The sequence below is a fragment of the Cryptomeria japonica genome, chromosome 2 (assembly GCF_030272615.1).
Source record: "Cryptomeria japonica chromosome 2, Sugi_1.0, whole genome shotgun sequence".
Taxonomy (NCBI): domain Eukaryota; kingdom Viridiplantae; phylum Streptophyta; class Pinopsida; order Cupressales; family Cupressaceae; genus Cryptomeria; species Cryptomeria japonica.
Window position 1 is genome coordinate 603,919,104 of NC_081406.1, and position 22,366 is coordinate 603,941,469.

The following is a 22,366-nucleotide window of genomic DNA, read 5'->3' on the forward strand; positions in this document are numbered from 1 at the left end:
CAAACTTCTTGACTCGCAGAACAAAACTAGATTTCTACTTGGAAGGAGTGCATAGGTGCAGGGGTTCATGTTGATTTGACTACCAGGAAGGCATATCGAGTATTGCAAATTGGTTGATGCTAAAATGATTGCACGGAAGAGACTGCATTGATGAAGGGTTTGAAGATACAACAAAAGTTTTAGGCATAATTGACCATGCTCTCATTAATCCATCCCTCAATCTCAATATATTGCCTGAAAGAGTTTGTTATGCAACTGAGTTAATTGTTGATTGAAGATTTCTTAGAAAGCATCAGCTGGTAATGACTGTTCCTGTTTTGACACACTGATTTGAACATCTTGTGTGCTTAGAAAAAGATCATTATGATACCAGAATAAGATTTGAATCTCTTTGAAATATCCAAGGGAACCAAACATATGGAGCTTTGCATCAAATGTGATAACTGGGACCATAGGTTTTATGGACAAAACACATTTTGAATGGTGTGATGATGAAGTTGCTTCAAGGAGAAGCACAAAAGAAGGTTTGGAATTTCGTATCTATTGGGAATCCTTCAATATTGTATAGAATGTGCCATACGTCTTGTCATGTGGTCAAACTCTCTGCAAAAATTGTGTTCTTGGTCTTTAGTGGGCAACTGTTAAATTTCCTAGACTACCTATTCAGTTACTCTTATCATTTAGGTTGGTTTGGAAAGGTAGCCTAAAGTTTCCAAGGAAAAATTATTTTTTAGTTTGGATGGTAGAAAGCATGAATGGCGATAGAAGATTGCATGGTTCAATTGAAGGGGAGCATGGAGTATTAACTACAAATGGTGGTACAGGTTCTAGAAGTGCATCTATTTTACCTGATTTCTCTAGAAGACATTCGTGTTCACATGTGGAACATTCTTTTCAAATGCCAAATGGTGTTATAGAGGTTGTCCAAAATTATCTAAACACAAATATGTTGCATACCTCATTCCATAACTCATTGCTTATCTTTGTGCAGATGACGGAGAAATTTTCTCGTCATTGTATTTCTCTTTGATTGTCTTGTATGTAATACAAGCTAGTGCAACAATTCTAGCTCTGTACTATCTAATCACTATTTATTTTCCCTGCCATGCTTCCTTATGTTGTACTTTTCCTACCCTAGTCTTATGTTGTACTTTTCCTACCCTAGTCTTGACTGCTTAGTATGAGAAATAGTAACCTAAAGGTGAATCACTTTGGAGGCTGGTGGCATTGGAGGATGAAGGATTTCCATCATTTCAAGTTAGCTTCTCACTTTGAGATGATTTTTTATTTGAGAAGTGATTTTGTTTTTCTTTCTTGTTTTCCTTTTAGCTTTCATTGTTGGTGTTGAAGGATTTGAAGAATACATGTATCGTGAAGATTGATTTTTGGAGACATGTAAGGGTTTTAACATTGAGATCAATATGGATTGTCGTCTAGAGAGTTCATGAGACTATGATTGAGAATTATACCCTTATGAGGCTCAATAGAAATCTAGATGGACCTCTCCACGTGCAAAGCTCAATATAGATTATTGTTGAATAATTCAGTGTCTATGATTTGAGTGTTAGATATTGAGAAATATAGAATTCAACTTAGAGCTACACCTTTACAAGGGTCACGAGGCAACTAGATGGAATTCCGCTTGATTTAGGATTAGTTTATTCAAAGAAAAATTTTCTAAAAAATATGTAATTATTTTATGTAATCAAGTTTTGTGATGTAATTCTTAAGGGAGGGTCCTTTGGTACTTTTGTAAGAACAATGCAATAAGGGTTGGAATGTTGGTGTATTACATACTATTATGCAAGCAATTACTATTTTATAGCTTATGTAGTTGGTCTAACTACATTTCTCCTCTATATATTTCATTGTTCTTTAATCAATAATTACAACAACAAACAATTTGATCATTCAAAAACTCTACTTATTCTCTTTAGAAACTTATATATGCACATGTACTTGATATTGTAAGGGGTTGGGAATCAAAGGACATTGTTTTCGTTCTTCTAGATTCATTGTTTTTATTTTGATCTTTAATATTCTAAGATAAGCTCAATTATTCTATGATACTATATGCAATTTTATGGAGTCTTGGATGAATTCAATCGAATTTTCATATCCTAGTGGTGTGTTGATTTTAAGGTTCTTTATGTGGTCAATTGAAAGTTCAAGTTAACTATTTATTGAATATAAAATTTTCACCAAGGTTGTGATGTTTGTTGTTATTAACTTACACATGATCATGGTGGTTTCTCACTAATTCTATCATAGTTGAATCATCCTTAGATGATTGCACCAATTTGTGTGTTGGCTAGTAGAAATCTACTAAAAAATGGGGTTTTAAAATTTGGATTTTTGCACTCTAAAAGCCAAATTGAAGGACGAGATAATCATGCTCACTTTTATCCATTTTTTCATCCTTGTTTTTCTTTATTTGTTCGACTAAGATTATTTATTTACTCAATTTGGGATTTTGATTTTGTGTCTTATCTAAAATTCTAATTTTTCGGTCTACAAGTGCTCATGTACTAGATGATTAATGAAATCATAATTATACATATATTCATTTAATTTATCTCTTTTGTTTTAAAGTAAAGAACATGATTGCAATCAAAACCTTGTATTTCACTCCCTAGCTTTTGTTGGATCCTCTTGAATGGACTTGTTGATACCTACCTATTGGGTTGCTCAAGATAGCATAGAAGTCATAAAATAACCTTAGGAAATTAATTCCCTCTCAAGTAGGGAACAACCTATTCCACATGATGTTGTATTAAAACACACATGATACTAAAATCTAATTTTTTTGACAAGCACTATTTCACATGTTGTTGTATCAACCTATTAAGTATATTGTAGGTAAGCACTATTTCTTGTAAATAATGTATGCAATTATTGAATTTGGTTTTAAAGTTTGATAATTTTTGTTAAGCTTGATACATGGTTGGACATATCTAGTGAGGAAATTAATTGGTTGGGTATTTTTACATGAAGAAAGAGAGGGGTGCTTTAGAACACTTATAGTTCAACAAAACTAAACTAGAGAAACATTGTGTTCTATAAGTCTTATACAAGTGTTTCAATTTCAAGGAGGATAGGTTTAAGTGTTGTTATAGTAGGAGCTTATAACACTTTGTTCATTTGGTCATTTTAGAAATGGAGAAAATTTGTGAATGAACTTGATTTTCAAGGAGCTCACGCCTTTGTAGGCTTTAGTACAATATTCCTTTGTTGGGTTTTAGTGGTATGCAAATGGTCATTCATGAGCCTTTTAGTTTTTACATGGATTTTTTTCTTAATTTTTTGTTGTTTTGCAATAAGGGTTGTATTTGTTTATACAATAGATCATATGAAATTGAACAAGTGATTCAATTAATTTAGTGCATATATAGATCACAAATATGTCTCTTGTAATTTTATTCCAAAAACGAACTATTATTATAGCAATTTATATCCTTCAAGAAATTGGTTTAAAGAATTGCATAAATTTAGTATCATCTTGTATATAATTCAAAATTTCACTATGAGGAAATCATCTGTCTATAACAAAGTTTTATTGTAATAAAAAAATATCGATGTGCTCATTGTAAAAAGAAAGCAGAGGAGCAGAAACAACCTTCCTAATACAAATCCCTACGAGAGTAAATGCAAATGTCTTTGTGAACCCTTGAACAACATTATAGATAAAAGAAAAAGCACAATAAAATTTCAGATTTTCACATAAACACATAACACAAAAAATTTAACTTGGGAAAACCCTTTGAGCAAAAAACTTACCACATCAAAGTGTAGATCCTTTTGTATTATAGTAATAACAATTACATACAAATGCATAGCCTATGCTCTTATAGGTGTCTTCAAATGTGATATAGAAATCTAGTATAATCTTGGTAGCATAACAATTTTTCTCAAAATGCATCATACAATTTCTTTTCTACAAAACTATGTATTAATAGAGCTTACAATACAAAAAGAAGTAGTGAATGTGTCCAAGTTCAATGTATCTACACAACATATAAATGGAAACTTCTTTTTGGATAGCTCTTGCATAAATAGTATTAAATATTCCACACATACAAGGCATGAGAAAATCAAGCTTTTGTCAATTTAGAACTTTTCAACTTACTCCAAGCCTATTCGAGTGGAAGATATGGTCCCCTGAAGAATCTTTCCAAATTTATGCAAAGGATATGATCAAAGCTTATTGCCACATGTCACTTGGAAGGAACTTTGAGGAGCTCCTCAATACTGCTCTTCTTCAAAATTCCCTGCTTGTGAAAACTGTCAAAATTTCCCTTTATCCAACGTTTGTTGCACCCAACTTGCCTTCGGGCCCACAATTCAACTTTGCACTTTGGAAACTTTTAATATATCATTAAATTAATAAAACCAGCAACATAAGACCATTCAATAATTAAATGAAATACCCTTTGGGACTCTAAAGTTAAGGCACCTTAATCTCAACACATTGAACCTAAATAGAACTTAAACCACAACGTATTGACACTTTATGATATAGATGGTCCCCACCATAAAATGTTACACATTGACCACAATATATGAATCATTTATGTTAAATTATTGAATATATAAAATTAAATAAAAATATAATAAATCAAATTATTCAAATTCATAAATTAAATAAAAATATAATAAATCAAATTATTGACCACAATATATGAATCATTTATGTTACACATTGACCACAACTGGAGATGCTAATTGGGTAAATATGCTTCTTCTAGATGGATTTCTGTTGTATTATTCTTTCAAATAGCATGCCTATATGGTTGGTGGTGGGAAATATTGTGGGATTACAGTTGGCGAGTAGATATTTGTTTCCTTCCTGGATGACTAAATCAGTGTTTCCAATGTGCAACTGTCTGCATTTTACGAGGCTTTCCTCCATTATATTTTCTTATAAAGCCTTGTATACTTACCCCATTTTCCCTCAGATAAACACAATGGAGTTGAAAACGGTGTGCTATTTTCTTAATGTTTATCTTGCTGGCAGTCTTCTGCTGTGATCTGTGTCTTCACCAATCAAAAGTGTCCTATTACTCTTCTTCCCAGCCTGTCAATTGTATGTACATATTGTAGAATTTTGAACCTGACCTATCCTCTCTGAACCAACTAATTAGCAAACAATAACAGCAAAAAGAAGAAAAACACCAATATCTTTATTGAAGCTTAATTAAAAAATTACATAGAGGCTGTATATATAAAGAATTTACAGTCTAGAAGAATAAATAATAACTGCAGTTCTAAATATATTCCTAGCTTTGCATGGAAAGCTACTAAGGCTCTCAAACTAAAAAAGAAAACTACTCCCTAAATTAAGAATACAATAAGTGCATGCACAACATGCTTTATTTACTAAAAATAAACTCATACAAAAAGCAAAACTAAAAATAGTCCTAAGGATTCATGCATGCTGGAGTACATGCTTTATTTGCATGAATAAACAAATAAAAACTATTAACTAAAAATAGCTTATGCATGGTGATGAATGGATAGCTTCATGTCCAAACTGGAGTTGCATGCTAGAGCAGCATCACTTATCAACATACTTCCCCTTGATGCTGAGAGGGCTGACAATCTTATCTCGTAGTGCTATAAACTGAGCTTTCGCAACCGCTTTGGTGAATATATCTGCTAGCTGATCCTGGGTGTTGATGTGCTTCAATTCGACATCCTTCTTTTGCACCAAATCTCATATGAAGTGATATTTCAAATCAAAATGCTTTGTTCTGCTGTGATGAACCGGATTCTTAGCTAACTTGATGGCACTCACATTGTCACAATAAATTACTGTAGGCTGAATTTGTTTTTCTCCAATTTCTTCCAAAACTTTTCTGAGCCAAAGGGCTTGTGTACCTGCTGAGGTAATTGCAACATACTCTGCTTTTGTAGATGAGAGGGCAACAATACTTTGTTTTTTCGAGCTCCAGGTAATCAAACCAGAACCAAAAGAAAAACAATTTCCAGATGTAGATTTACGGTCATCCATACTACCTCCCCAATCTGAATCACTAAAGCCTACAAGATTGAACTTTTCAGAAGAGTAGTAATGAATACCAAAACTTGGATTCCCTTTCACATACCTCAAAATCCTCTTGGCTGCCTTCATATGTATTTCAGATGGATTTGTCATATACCTTGAAACAAGTGAAACTGAATAAGCAATATCTGGCCTCGTGTGGGTTAGAAACATCAAGCTCCCCACAATACTTTTGTAAGTTGTCTCATCAACTAAATCAGCACCATCATCTCTACATAACAAATCTCCATGAGCACTTGGAGTGGAGGCAGGGTTACAATTAGTCATATTAAATTTCTTCAGCATATCCTGTGCATACTTTGTTTGACAAATGAAAATCTCATCCTTAATTTGATAAACCTCCATTCCTAGAAAATATTTCATTAGACCAAGATCTTTCATCTCAAATTCTTTCATCATAGCAGCTTTGAATTCATCTTTCATCTTAGAACTACTACCCATATACAAAAGATCATCAACATACAAACTTATGATGAGAATATCAGTACCTTCTTGTTTGTAGTATAGGGTAGGATCACTCTTACTTCTCTGGAAGCCATTCTCCTGAAAGTATCCATCAATCCTGGTATACCATGCTCTTGGTGATTGCTTGAGGCCATACAAAGCCTTCTTCAACTTGTAGACATAATTATCTTTTCCTTCCACTTCAAAACCTTGTGGCTGCTCTACATATACTTCCTCTTCTAAGGACCCATTCAAGAAGGCACTTTTGACGTCCATATGATGTATGCTCCACTTCTTCTGAGCTGCTAATGAAATCAGCATTCTTATGGTCTCTTGTCTTGCTACTGGTGCAAATGTCTCTTCATAATCAATTCCATACTTTTGTGTGAAGCCTTTAGCAACTAATCTTGCCTTGTGTCTTTCAACACTCCCATCACTGTTAAACTTGGTCTTGTAGACCCATTTGGTGCCAATCCTTTTTTTGTCATGTGGAAGTTCTGTTAACTCCCAAGTGTCATTCCTGTGAATGGAATCCATCTCTTTTTCCATGGCTTTCACCCAAACCTCATTAGTACATGCATCTTCAAAACATGATGGTTCAAAATCAGCCTTGGCTAATAAAGCAAAATTCACTATTTCACCTACTGGGTTTTCTTCATGTACTTGATTTCCACTCCTCTGGTAGATATCACTCAATCTCCTTACTTTCTTTGTAGAACTTGGAGAAGAAGTTGGACTTGAACTTGGTACTAAAGAACTTCATGAAGGATTGCTTGGTGGAGTTAAACCACTGGATATAGAAACATTAGATGGCTGCTCATGATCAATATCAGCAATTCTATCATCATTCAAAATAGATTTTGGCTTCTCAACATGGCCTTTTTTATGACCATAAACTCCCCCTTCATCAAAAATCACATCTCTTGAGACAATAAGCTTGTTAGTGAGGGGATTATACAATCTATAAGCCTTGCTTTTCTCACTATACCCAATAAAAATACATGACTCACTCTTTGCATCTAACTTTTGTCTATTCTGATCCGGTACATGCACATACGCCAAACAACCAAAAACTTTGAAATGATTAACATTAGGCCTTTTACCATACCAAGCTTCATAAGGAGTCATCTTTTCTAGTGTACTGGTGGGGCTACGGTTGAGGATGTACACTGCTGTAGCAACTCCATCTCCCCAATAAGAATTGCTCAATCCCTTGGTTTGTAACATGCACCTTGCCATTTCAACCACAGTACGATTCTTCCTTTCAGCTACTCCATTATGTTGAGGTGTGTATGCAGTAGTAAGTTGCCTCTTGATGCCATTAAAATCACAATAATTTTGGAAAGCCTTTGAGCAAAATTCTCCTCCACGATCAGTCCTTAAACATTTGATCTTGCACCCTTTCTCATTTTCCACAAGGGCTTTAAACTTCTTGAATGTATCCAAGGCTTCATCTTTGGCCTTCAAAAAATATACCCAACAATTTCGTGAGTAATCATCAATAAAAGTGATGAAATATGATGACTTACCCAAACTCTTAGTCTGCATAGGACCACATATATCTGAATGAACAAGCTGAAGTGGGTGATGAGCCCTCCATGAATTGCCCTTTGGAAACTTTTCTCTTGCATGCTTTCCTTTAGCACAACCTTCACAAACCTCCTTGTGTTCCTCAACCTTGGGCAAACCAGAAACTAATGCATGTGAGGTTAGAAACTTCAAACTATGAAAATTTAAATGCCCATACCTGAGATGCCATAACCAACTTGAATCCTCATAAGCCATATTTGCCAAACTGTTGTTATGTTCACCAAACCTCAAGGGGAACATCCTATTTCTTGTCATAGGAACAACAGTGATCACCCTATTATCCTTATTCTTATCATAGATAGTACAAGTCTTATTCTCAAAGACTACTTTATAATTTTTCTCACATAGTTGCCCAACACTTAACAAATTGTGCTTCAATTGTGGAGTATAATAAATATCATGAATACTCTTTATACCTTCTTTTGTTTGGACCTCCATAGCTCCTTTGGCAGCAACCTCCAATGATTTATCATCACCAAGCTGGATCTTGGATTTGAAACTTCCATCCTTTATTGAGAACAACTTCTCATTCCCTGTCATATGGTTAGAGCATCCAGAATCTAGGTACCAAACGTCTTTACTAGTATTTTCACCCTTGGCATAAGATAAAAATAAGTGATCAGGAGGATTGTCACTACTTTCTTGAGCATAGTTAGCACTTTTACCTTCTTTCAATCTGCATTCTCTTTCAAAGTGGCCATACCTATTACAATGGTAACATTGAACATTTCTCTTATCAAATCTGCCTCTACCTCTTCCTCTGAAACCACCACTTTCTCTTGAGCCACCTAGTCCTCTACCTCTTGAAGAATTTTGGCTTTGCCCTTTACCTTGGCCTTGATTGATTTTGGCACTACTGCTGCTTGCATCTTCATTTTTTGTGATTAGCAATTTAGAGGAAAATGCTTTCTCTACACCTTCAAAAGAATCTTTCAATCTTTCTTCATGAGACATCAGGGATCCAACCAGTTGATCAAACTGTAGTTTTGTCAAATCCTTGCTTTCTTCTATAATTATTGCTACATGATTCCATCTGGGTGTCAAAGATCTCAACACCTTTTTTATCAAAACTTCATTGCTTACAATTTCTCCAAGTGTAGCCATTTTATTGACCACATCTTTGACTCTGACACAATAATCACTTATACTTTCAGCTTCTTGCATCTTCAAATTCTCGAACTCTCGCTTCAATGTCTGAAGCTTGACCACTTTAACTTGATCACTACCCTGGTAAGCTTCTTGTAGAGTCTTCCAAGCATCTTTGGCAGTTGTTGCTCCTGATATTCTTGGAAATAATCTCTTATCAAGAGCTATCTGAATGTGAAACAAAGCTTGAGCATTCTTTTTCCTTGCTTCCTTTCTTGTTGTTCTTTCAGTGGCTGTAAGGGCATTCCAATCAGTTGGCTCTTCATAACCTGATTCAATAATCTCCCACAAATCTTTTCCAATCAAAAAGGTCAGCATCTTAATGCACCAATAATCATAATCATTCCCATCAAATTCTGGAATGGGCATATGGTTAGAATTCGACATGATTAACTTTGGCAAAATTCCAACAATAAAACTTTAAACCAAAACAATTTTACCTGCTCTAATACCACTTGTAGAATTTTGAACCTAACCTATCCTCTCTGAACCAACTGATTAGCAAACAATAACAGCAAAAAGAAGAAAAACACCAATATCTTTATTGAAGCTTAATTAAAAAATTACATAGAGGCTGTATATATAAAGAATTTGCAGTCTAGAAGAATAAATAATAACTGCAGTTCTAAATATATTCCTAGCTTTGCATGGAAAGCTACTAAGGCTCTCAAACTAAAAAAAGCAAACTACTCCCTAAATTAAGAATACAATAAGTGCATGCACAACATGCTTTATTTACTAGAAACAAACTCATGCAAAAAGCAAAACTAAAAATAGTCCTAAGGATTCATGCATGCTGGAGTACATGCTTTATTTGTATGAATAAACAAATAAAAACTATTAGCTAAAAATAGCTTATGCATGGTGATGAATGGATAGCTTCATGTCCAAACTGGAGTTGCATGCTAGAGCAGCATCACTTATCAACACATATTTCATAAATCCATAGATTCTTTTTCTTGGCATAGTATAAATCAAAAGTGTCCTCGTTTCTGAGTAACAATTCTATTTTATTTTCTGTGTAGAAAGCATGAATGGTGACAGAAGATTGCATGGTTCAATTGAAGGGGAGCATAGAAGCATAGAGTATTGCCTAAAAATGGAGGTATAGGTTTTGGAAGTGCATCTATTTTATTTGATTACTCTAGAAAACGTTCTTGTTCACATGCGAAACATTCTTCTCAAAGGCCAAATGGTGTTATAGAGGTTGTCCACAATTATCTAAACACAAATATGCTGCATGCCTCATTCTGTAAGTGATTGACTTATCTTGGTGCAAATGACAAAGAATTTCTCTCTAGTCATTGTATTTCTCTTGATGGTCTTGTCTGTAATACCAGCTAGTGCAGCAATTCTAGCTCTGTATTATCTAATCACTATTTTATTTGTCATGCCATCCTTCTTTATGTTGCATTTTTTCCATCCTAGTCTTGATTGGCTAGTATGAGAAACGGTAACTTAAAGGTGAATGGTTACTTTGGAGGCTGGTGGCACCGAAGGATGGAGGATTTCCATTATCTCAGATTAGCTTTTCATTTTCAGATGAGATTTTTCTTGAGAAGTATTTTATTGGTTTTTCTTTCTTGCTTTCTTTTTATCTTGCATTGTTGGTGTTAACGGATTTGAATAACACATGTATCGTGAAGATTGATTTTTCGAGATAAGTAGGGATTTGGTGTTGAAGCTCAATATGGATTGTTACCCAGAGAGTACATGAGACTGATGGATAATTATACCTTTATGAGTGTCAATAGGTAACTTGATTGATCTCCATGTGTGTAGAGCTCAATATATCTATTTTTGTTGAATAATTTGATTTCTATAATTTGAGAGTGAGAACTCTAGAGTTTAGGATTGAGAACTCTAGAGTTCAGCTTAAAGCTACACCTTTATGAGGGTCATGAGGTAGCTTGATAGAGCTCCACTTGATTTAGGATTTGTTTCTTCAAAGAAAGGTCTTTGAAAAAAATATGTATTTGTTTTATGTAATTAACAAGTTTCGTGATGTAAGTCTTAAAGGGGTTCCATTGGTACTTTTGTAGGAACAATGTAATAAGGGAGAAATGTTGACGTATTACATATTGTTATGTGTGGTTATGCAAGGAGTTATAGTTATGCAGTTTATGTAGTTGGTCTAATTGCATTTCTCCTCTATATATTTCATTATTCTTTAACCAATAATAATAACAACAAACGATTTGAAAATTCAAAAACTGCACACTTATTCTCCTTAGAAACTTATGTATGCAAACTACTCAATGTTGTAAGGTGCTAGGAATCAAAGGAGATTCTTTCCATTCTTCTAGCTTATTCATTTGTTTTTATTTTATTTTGATCTCTGATATTCTAATCTAAGCTCAATTATTCTATAATATTTTATGCAATTTCATGGATTATTGGATGAATTCAATTGAATTTTCATATTGTAGATGTATAAAAATGACCATATTCCTAAATGAATATTTAATGTTCATTTTATTCTCATTCCTCTATTTAATTAAGTAAATTATTCAATTAATTTAGTTAAATTCACTTGGGCCCTTTTTGCATTATTTAATTGAATAAATCATTTTATTTAATTAAAACCCTTCTCTCTACTTTTAATTAAATTCACATTTAGTTAAATAGTTTACCCCAATTAAATAAATCTAATTTATTTAAATCTCCAACTTGCAACCAAATTGAAATAAAGCAATTTATTTTAATTAATTCTATTTTCCCTCACCCACTTGCATTTTCCTACATCTTCTACTTGCCTCCTAACCCTATTCCTAATTTCTTCTAGAATCCATCTAATCCTAATCAATTAACCTAAACCCATCCATTATCCCCTTTCCCTAAATTTGAGGAGGTCACTTCTCAAATTTGGAGTAAAGTCTTCAAAAGGCATTAAAGCCTTTATCCATTCCCACAAATTTGGAAGGACTCTTAAAAATTTGTCCCCAAAGTCTTCAAACCATTAATGGTTAAGTAACCCTTAGTGGCATGGTTAGAGACTTTTTGCCTAACTTAACCTCCATCTAACCCAAGGGTCTCATCAAGCATTTATTGCTTTGACCATGGTTATTCCTTTAACCTTTGCATAAGAGTTTACCCCTTGGGTAAAAGCTTTATCCAATGGATAAACCTAACCTAACCTTAACCCTTACCTCCTATGGTAACTATGAGGTCTTCTCAAGCTTTTAATGCTTCTTCCATCTCCCCTCAACCAGCCTTATGTTGACAATTGTCACCATTTCATTGGTGAAAATTGAAAACATAGATTGACAACTCTCAAACTTGACCCTTAATTAATTCTTTCAATCCTGACCATCTATTGCCTTATTTTCACTATAAATAGAGCTCTCATTCCTCCATTTTAAAGATCCATGCAAGCTTTAGTATCTCATTTATGCTTAATTTTATTAACACATCTAGCTTCTCTTTGTTATAGGAACACATCTAATAAGCATTTTAGACTATTTTCTTTATCATTAGCTTAATTCATAAACTAGTATATCATGTTAGGATAGTATTGCTACTAATCTTGTCATCTTATAATCTAGTTTATTGCATTTGTAGAATCATGCATAGATAGGATGCATTTTCATAACTAAATCAATCATAAAGCATCCATCGTTCTTGCATTTGTCATCTCTAAGCCACTTTGCTCAGTGATCTGAGATTAAAGGCATTGGCTTGAGGGACCTTGTGAGATAGAGAACCATGGAACCATCCTTGGGAAGTTGTGTTATTCTTCATGACTCCATAACTTGCACCAAGAAGTCTTGTGGGTGTGTGGAAAAGCCTCTTGGAGCTTCATTTTTCACATTTTAAGCTTTATAGCCCCACTTTTCCCGCATTCATTTCTGGTGCCCACCGTGGGGCACTACCCCATTAATCAAATCGGTTTTAAAAGATAAACACTTTTGTAGGTATGTGGGAAACATGAATTAGCGCGTAGGGAACATCCCTTAGCGCATTTGGTGGATCTCTTAGCACATGGGGTCTATTCTCTAGCATGTGAAGTCTTTATTTTAGTGCATCATCCCCACTAATACTTTCCTGTAGGTCTCAGCATGGGAGAAAAATAGAGTAGCGCATTTGAAACACAGTTCAGCGAGTCGGGCCTTTTCGATAGCGCATCCAGATTACCTTGTAGTACGTACAATTTGTTCTGTAGTGCACCACATATTGAAGCAAAAACCAGAAACTGTAATCGAATGTAAAAAATTTAGACTTGTTGAAGTCCAGCGATTTTCTAATAATTTCACTTGTTATTTTGTAGGGTTCTAACAAATTTCTTGCAGATTGGAGCTCTATTTAGGACCATTAAGATAATTTAAAGTTTTACTAACTTAGTTAAGTTTGTTAAAATTTGAACTTCTTTTAATTCTTCTTAAAACTGAACTCACTTTTATTTTGGGCTTTAAAAAGAACCACAAAACAAAATTTTCCTTGCTTTTCTAGGAGATAATTTTTTTACATTGGGTTGTAAAAGGAACAAATCAATTTTGTTTTTCAAAGTTTTGCAAACAAATGGATTAAAAAGAACTTCAAGATCCTTTGGTGTATAAAAGGATCCATCTTAGGTTTTAGCAAAGTAAAGAATCACAAAGTCCCAAAAGTCTTTTGTTTTGCAAATAAAGAGGGAAGATCTTCCCCTTTTGCTCGATTTTTTTTGTTGATGAAACATCGTGTTCATTTTGTTCACCAAGTTCTTCTTTTCATATTAGAAAATCATTGCCTTGAAAAGTTAAAAGGAACACCATGTTTTCATGGAGCAACATCTCCATATGGGATTAACAAAATCACTGCTTTGAAGGGCTAAAAAGAACTTGTGTGGCTTGTCTCGAAAGTGGAAGGTATATGCTCTCCCCTTAACTAGGTGATAAAAAAGACAAACCACTCTTAAAGCTTTCTTTAATTCAAGCAATAAATCCTTTAGCAGGCCTGCCTTTCCGAGGGGTTGAAAAACTCTTAAAGCCATTTTTGGCCGGTGTGAAGGGAACGACCTAAGTGGGAAACAACTTTGAAGCTGAATGTTCCAACCCACTATAATCAAAAGTGGAAAGTGATGAAAGTCCTTTTCAACGCTTGTGCACAGCGATTAGCCTTCCCCTAGTATCCTTGAGATACGTAAAGCCTTTGTTCTAAAGGTTGGGAAGCCTCCTGAGGGAGTTTATCATTGACGGCCGAACATGAAGCTTGATTGCGAACCTTAGCATAGAAACTTTGAGCCAAGTTAGTAACCAGACATTTGCAATATCATAGTGCAAAGGTGGGGAAGAATGCGCCCCCAAGATCGCTCACCATATATCTCCCAAGATAACTACTCAGCTATGAAGCAATTCACTTTGGGTTAATTTCTGGCAAAAGGCGAAAAAAATGGGCGCTCCCTAGGGGGTGACATGGCTGTTTGAGCTAATGGAGTATCGAGACTAGTGGGCTATGATATTGCTTATGACCCTTGAATAAAGAGTCTGATTGAAGTGCATGTTGTATCTAAACCTATTGAAACATTGGGGATTTGAACACATCCTCGCAAAACATACACTTATTGTTTAGATTAAGAAAAATGGTTATCTCTTTAGTGCCGTGCTTTCATTCGTTATTTTAGAAAATCATCTATCAGTACTAAAAACTCAAGGCAAAATTCCAAAATTGCAGGAAAACAACCAAGTCAAAATATTTCAGGGCAGTTTAGTGCATAAGAGCAACGTCTTAGCGCATAGGAATCATCTTTTAGCACATTAAACCTTCTCTTTAGCGCATCAAGTCTTAACAGTAGCACTTCACCTGGATCTAAAAACAAATAGTAACAGTTAGCATATCTTGAAAGCAGTTTAGCGCTTTGAAGCATTAGCTTAGCGCGTAGAAGTCAAACTGTAGCACGTAGGGTTTAACTGTTAGCGCATAGAAGACCCATATTAGTGCATGGCCTTTTTAAACCAAAACTGAACCAAAGATGAACAAAATTAGCCAGTTAGCGCGTATCATGGGGCAATGTAGCGCGTAGAGTCTTTTCTCTAGCACATAGAGAAGTTTTCATAGCGCATTGCGTCTCTGTTTTAGCGCGTAGTCAAAACCAGAAAAACAGGGGGCAAAACAGAGGTCAATTTGGAAAATTTTGAGAATGATTTTAGAAACTTCCCTTCATCAGCCTGAACTTCATCAATCAGAAAACCAAAAATAGAGTATCAAAAGCTATTTCTAAAAGCAAGTTTTCATCAAGCAAAGTTGCCTAAAATTTGAAACTAGTCACAAAATAAACATATCCATCCTATCAAAATCGGGAAACATCATCACAAGTAGCAAACAGGTCCTTTAAATCAAATGGATTTTTATCCCAAAAACACACTTGTTTAAAAACTCTAAGTTGTCAAATTGAGTTTCCATATGGAGAAAGCTCGTATTTCGTATCATTTGACGCACTTTGTAATGAGGGGGCATCTAAACCTTCACTTTGATAAAGTAAAACTTGAGTTTCCAAAACAAGCTAAACTAAATCCAAAACAAATCAAAGGAAACCATTGGTCACTTGTGCATAACTAATCTTCATATTCTAAGAAGAAAGAATATTTATCATAACACTAAGTTGAAGAAACGACAACCAAGTTCTTCGAAACTTGCCAATTTTTTTTTTTTATACATCAATCGTCAACTCTTCAAATATATGATTGTATCTTCAAAACAAAACAAACAAATTTGACAAGGAACCCTTGAGGAGTAGGGAATTCTATCAAAAATCAGCATTCAGTCAACACATAAATCAAGGTGGGAAGATCAATCCGACCTTCTTTCTTGAAGAGTGCATCACTTATAACATACCCCGATTTGAACCACCAACCCCTGAACAAAACATTGAAGAAGAATTCATTCCCTTTGTCATAGAGAGATTCTACTAGATGCCCACCGTTGCTTGCTCTCAAAGAAACAAGCAAAGCGAAATGCAATCAGAAACCAACATGAATCAAATATTATCAAATCCTTTTGAACGTCCAAATCTAGAGGAAACTGAAATTTCTAAAGAACTTTTTCAAGAATGTCAAGAGAGTGCTTTGTTTCAAAAACTTGTGGAACAACTCATGGAAAATGACAAGGAAAAATATCTACTCATGTTCACAAGCAAAGGGGTTAAAATTCCTGAAGACTTTGACACGAACATTTTTAAAACAAGATCTCAACATTATGAATATCAAGAATGACAACGAGAGGAAGAGGCACGTGACCTTGAGCAGGATATTCTTGAACAAAATCAACAAGAACAAAATATACCTCAGCAAAACATCCCCGAGCAAAACATACTGTTCTATACCCCATTTCAACCTAGAATTAATGCAAGAGAAGAATTCTTCCCTCGGCAAAATAATGCACCTTTGATTGCTCTTACTCAACAAATGCAAATGTTGCAAAGACAAATGCAAGACATGCAACAAGGTACAACAATACAATACTCCTTAACTGAAATCTGTCCTTATCCATTTGACAGAAGATTGAACATGGTACCTTTTCCTCCAAACTCAGATATTCCCAAGTTTGACAAATATGATGGGAAAAGTGATCCCCATGATCATGTTCGATAATTTTGCACAATGAGTCTTGAATTCTCTCATGATGATACCTATTTGATGAGGTTATTCCCAAGAAGCTTGGGAGGAAAAACAATGGAATGGTTATCCAAAATCACACCTCCCGTCAGATCATTCGATGAACTAGTCAACAAATTCATAACTCAATATTCCTATAACATTCAACATGTTATCACCATGTTAGACGTCTGTAATACCAAATAGAAAAACAATGAAACATTAATGGTCATCCTTCAACGATGGCGGCGTATGGTTTCAAGATATCCTTGTGATGTACCCGAAAAAGAAAAGATGGAAATTTTCATTGACAACTTGAATAGTGAGATGAGTTACAGACTCAAACTCCAATGCATACCATCTTTTGCTAAATTGATTGAGAATGTCATCCAAGTAGAGGAGGCATGTGTCAAGAAAGGAACATTGAAATTCTTCAAAGAAGGAACAAGTTCATCCAATTACAACAACCAAAACAACAACAACTTGGACAAATCCAGATTCTAGACCAGAAACAAAAACAATGGAAATGAAGGAGGAACTAAATCAAATGATCCAAAATCAAAACAACCCATGCTCGCATTATCAGGTAATCCTCAAGCTACAAAGAATCCCAAAGGTGCTAACCCAGGCACTAACTCTTATACATCAAATACCATTCAAGATCAACCCAACACAAACAACATGAACAATATCCAAAACAATAACACCAATAGAGGACCTAATCCAAACTCATGGGGTAACACAAACAACTTTTTGAAATGCATTTATACACCACTAGGGCAATCACTGGAGTCAGCATTCAGAGAACTCCTGGCAAACAAAATTATCTCTTTACCCACAATCAATGACTTTGAACCACAAATCAAACCACTCTGGTGGAATGACTCACACTTTTGTGATTTTCATCGCAACAAAGGTCATCAAACAAATGATTGCATGAGGCTGAAAAACATTGTTCAAGACATGATCGATAAAGGTGATTTAACGGTCGATGGTCTCAAAACAAATGGTGACCACAAAGCTTTCAAAAATCCTCTTCCAAACTATAACAAGGATGGAGCTTCAACCTCAAACAATACACGTGGAGCTCATATCAATCACATATACAATAACACCATCAATCACATATCAACTAAAGACAATCAAGTCAATGTTATCACAATCAAAGACAGACGTGAACATGAATCCGTCAATGTAACAACCAGAGCTCAAAAATATGTCTTGAAGGGACATATGTCAACAACAAACACCGTACCCAAAATTCAATATGATCTAGTTAGTCAACTACGCAAAACTCCTACTCAAATATCTATACTTGAGTTGCTGAAACTTTCGCCAAAACACAAAGACATATTGGAACAAGCGTTACTCGGAAACAAATGTACCTCAAGATCTGGATGCTGACAAATTCCAAACCATGGTGGCTCATATGACAGGACCTCATAACCTCACTTTTTCTGAGCATGATAATATCTCGTTGAGCCATCCACATAATACTCCACTCCATATTGAAGTCATGGCCTATAAACACCAAGTTAAACGAGTATTAATAGATGGAGGAGCCAGACTTAATATTTGTACCTTAAAACTTATCCATGCATTAGGCTTCTCGGAGGAGTCTATTGATCCACGCAAAAAGATTACTATAAAGGCATATGATGATGAAGAAAGATCATCTAAAGGAATAGTGGTGTTGCCAATTCAGGTAGGACCAATATGAAAGGATACTATGTGCCAGGTCTTAGACATAGACCTCACATACAATATCTTATTGTGTCGACCTTGGATACATGAAATGCAAGCAATACCCTCCACATATCACTAGTGTGTCAAATTTCCCTACAATGGGCAGGAGGTTTCTATAGTAGCTGATCATAATCCATTTTAGCATTGTAATGCTATGCTCGGGCAGCCCAAGACAGCTTGGTTCCACATAACAGAGAGAAACAAAATTCATCAGCACAAGATCTTTAACAAGACAAGTCTAAATCATTACCTAGAGATTTCAAGCAGAAAATGAAGATCAAAGAACAAGGCATGGGAGAATACTCTTTGGAACCCATGTGTTTGGCCAACTTACCAACATCACCTAGATCTCATGGATTACCTACAACATCAACACATCAAGCAACTCAGCCCATCACCAAGTTTGATGGCACATTCATTCAACTTGACACTCTAGCACATGAATCCGAGAAAAATGATATCCTTAGTTGGCTATACAAAGATGAGGAAGAAGACCAAGCAGTTACCGTGGAAGTAGCTATACCAATACACCTGTATGGAAAAGGTTACTTAATCATGCAGAAAATGGGATACAATGGAAAAGGACCTATTGGTAAGCGAAAGGAAGGCATCACAGAACCATTGGATCCTCCTTCACAATTCAGTAAAGACAAAAAGGGATTGGGCTTTGAACTCACTCTAATACCAAAGAGGGTACCACACAAATATCAAAAACCTCAGTGGAAAGAAAAGAAGAAATACAAAGAAGACTCCTGGCAGGAGGCACTGTTTGAGTCAGCAGAGACAATACGTAAAGAACATGAACATCAAGAACGAGAGCAATGTCAAAAGTAGCCTATCAATCAAAAGAAGGCAACATCTACTGGAGAAGCACATCATATTCAAGAACCAATATCCAACAAAGAAGAATCACCTTCGGATTACATCATTCCTCCCCGAGGAGAGACAATATATGAACAAATGCAAAGAGTGGAAGCAGGATCTGACACAGAATCAGAGAAAACTATCAAACTTGTCTCAATTATCCAAGACCTGTTTTCACCATACAACATACTAGTTCACAACACTACTAGAATCTGGGATAATACCTCTGAGACTGATTCCAATGAATATGAATGGGGCAACTGTTCTAATATTACTAAAGATATTTTTGCAAATGATAGTAATACACCCATCTCTCAAGAAGAACACAACACAAAATCTAGACCATTTGAATTTGGTCTACAAAATATCTATGATGCCAAGGAAAAAGAGCAGCAACATTATGCACAAGTCTATATGGAAGATAATACCATCGAAGACCTCGACTAAATCCTTAAATTCTTTAACACCCTGGCCAATCACGATGATACTTCCATCCTGACACTTACAACAATCGAACTTGATCCACCTAATGATCCCTTACCACTTGTCTTTCCTGACCTCATAGACTGGGACGAACCTGAAACTCATGATATACCAATTTTCCCAAATGACGAATCCATTATCCATTAATTATGTACCGTTAACCTAGAAACAGACTCTACCATTGAACAAAGTAACGATGTCTGCAACCAGGGGAATGCCAAGTCTCTCAGTTGCAAAAATGAGCAAACTAAAAGATCTACTGTTGAAAACTAGTCAATGACAGCAATAGATCACACAAAAGTAAAAATAAAGAACACATCTGAGGGTGAAAACCTTTTTAAGGCACCTAAGGATGGGAGACTTGACACTCTTCCTGAGCACTATCACGAGCGATCACCCATATTGATTGAATCAACATTGGTACTACAGAAGCAGCCAAAACTATACACCTTGCAGAATCTCTGACGGAAGCAGAAAGATCAGAATTTATCAATTTTTTTAAAGAAAAGCAAATCAAATTTGCTTGGTCATATGCGGATATGCCTGGGATTGATCCACAATTAATCATGCATCACTTGTCCATTGCTCCAGGAGCTAAGCCAGTCAAACAAAAAACTAAGAAAGATGAATCCACATGTAACACTCATGGTTAAAGCTGAATTGAAGAAACTCTTAGATGTCGGATTTATTCGACCTATCGACTATGCAAAATGGATTTCCAACATTGTACCAGTATCAAAACCAGATGGCAGTATCAGGATCTGCACTGATTTTAGAGATGTCAACAAAGCCTGTCCAAAGGACGACTTTCCTTTACCCAGTATCGACATAATTGTAGACCTCACAGTAGGTCATATAATGCTATCACTAATGGATGATTTTTCAGGCTATAATCAAATCAAAATAGCCCCAGAGGATCAAGATATAACAATGTTTACCTGTCCATGGGGAACGTACTATTGGAATGTCATGCCTTTTGGCTTAAAGAATGCAGGAGCAACTTATCAACGAGAAATGACAATAATCTTTCATGACATGATGCATACCTTCATGGAAGACTATGTAGATGATTTACTAGCTAAATCATTCACCAGAGTAGAACATCTAAGCATCTTAGAAAATATTTTTGATAGATTGGAAAAATTCCAAGTCAGGCTCAACCCTAAGAAATGTGTCTTCGGGGTTACATCAGGAAAATTACTAGGCTACATAGTTTCAGCTAAGGTATTGAAGTGGATCCAGCAAAGGTACAAGCCATCATGGAGATGCCACCACCAAAGAACATCAGCCAACTTAGATCTCTACAAGGACGACTCCAATCAATCAGGCGATTCATCTCTCAACTAGCAGATAAAAGTCTCCCATTCAATCATTTGCTACATAAAAATGTATCGTTCAGATGGGAAGCCAAATGTGCATAATCCTTCTATCAAATCACGTAGTATCTAATGAACCTACCAGTTCTAGTACCACCAATAGCAGGGAAGACACTCATTCTCTACATTTCAACAACATACATCTCACTAGGGGCATTGTTAGCACAAGATCAACAGGGAAAAGAGTGAGCTATCTATTATATTAGCAGGACATTGAATGGATATGAACTCAACTATATATTCATTGAGAAAGATTGTCTAACGGTGGTATTTGCCTCTCAAAAATTCTGACACTACATGCTAGCTCACACAATTAAGCTAGTTACAAAATTGATCCTCTCAAATATTTACTCAGTAAAGAAGCTCTTACAGGTAGATTGGCTAAGTGGGTCATGATCCTCAGTGAATTTGATATCCACTACACAAAACGACGAGCTATCAAAGGACAAGCAATTGCAGATCAACTGACAGAAGCACCATTACCTGGAAAAAAAACTATGGAGATCGAATTTCTAGACAGAGACGTTCTTGCTATCTCCACCAAAAAATGGACCTTATATTTTGATGGATCCTACACGTAACATGGCTCAGGTGCTGGCATTCTGTTCATCACTCTTGAAGGACACACTATACCAAGATCATATAGGCTTATGTTTCCATGCATCAATAACATTGTTGAATATGAGGCATTGGTTATAGGCATCAAAATGACTGCAGAATGGAGGATCATATAATTAAAAGTCTATGGAGATTCACAACTAGTCATCAATCAAATCAACAATGACTATCAGACAAAGGATGACAAGATGCTACCCTACAAGCAAATGGTGGATGATTTCAAGCAATATTTTGTACACATCACCTTCAAGCAAATACCAAGGTTGGATAATAGAGCAGCTGATGCCATGGCTACTATCGCTTCACTACTGCAAATTCTAGAGCAACAAAATCGTTACGAGTTTTTAGTAGAGCAACTGTTCTCCCCCGCCTATGACCATTAAGAATCCCATGTTATCTATGCCTTGATTGGTTCTGACTCTCCATTATATGGACCCATCTACGACTATCTTAAAAACAATATCCTACCC

The 22,366-nt window shown here is 35.4% G+C and overlaps 1 pseudogene; it reads left to right on the forward strand.

Moving 5' to 3' along the window:
- Nucleotides 1-460: 460 nt before the first annotated feature.
- Nucleotides 461-10,703, forward strand: LOC131062959 (uncharacterized; annotated as a pseudogene).
- The last annotated feature ends 11,663 nt before the right edge of the window (nt 10,704-22,366 follow it).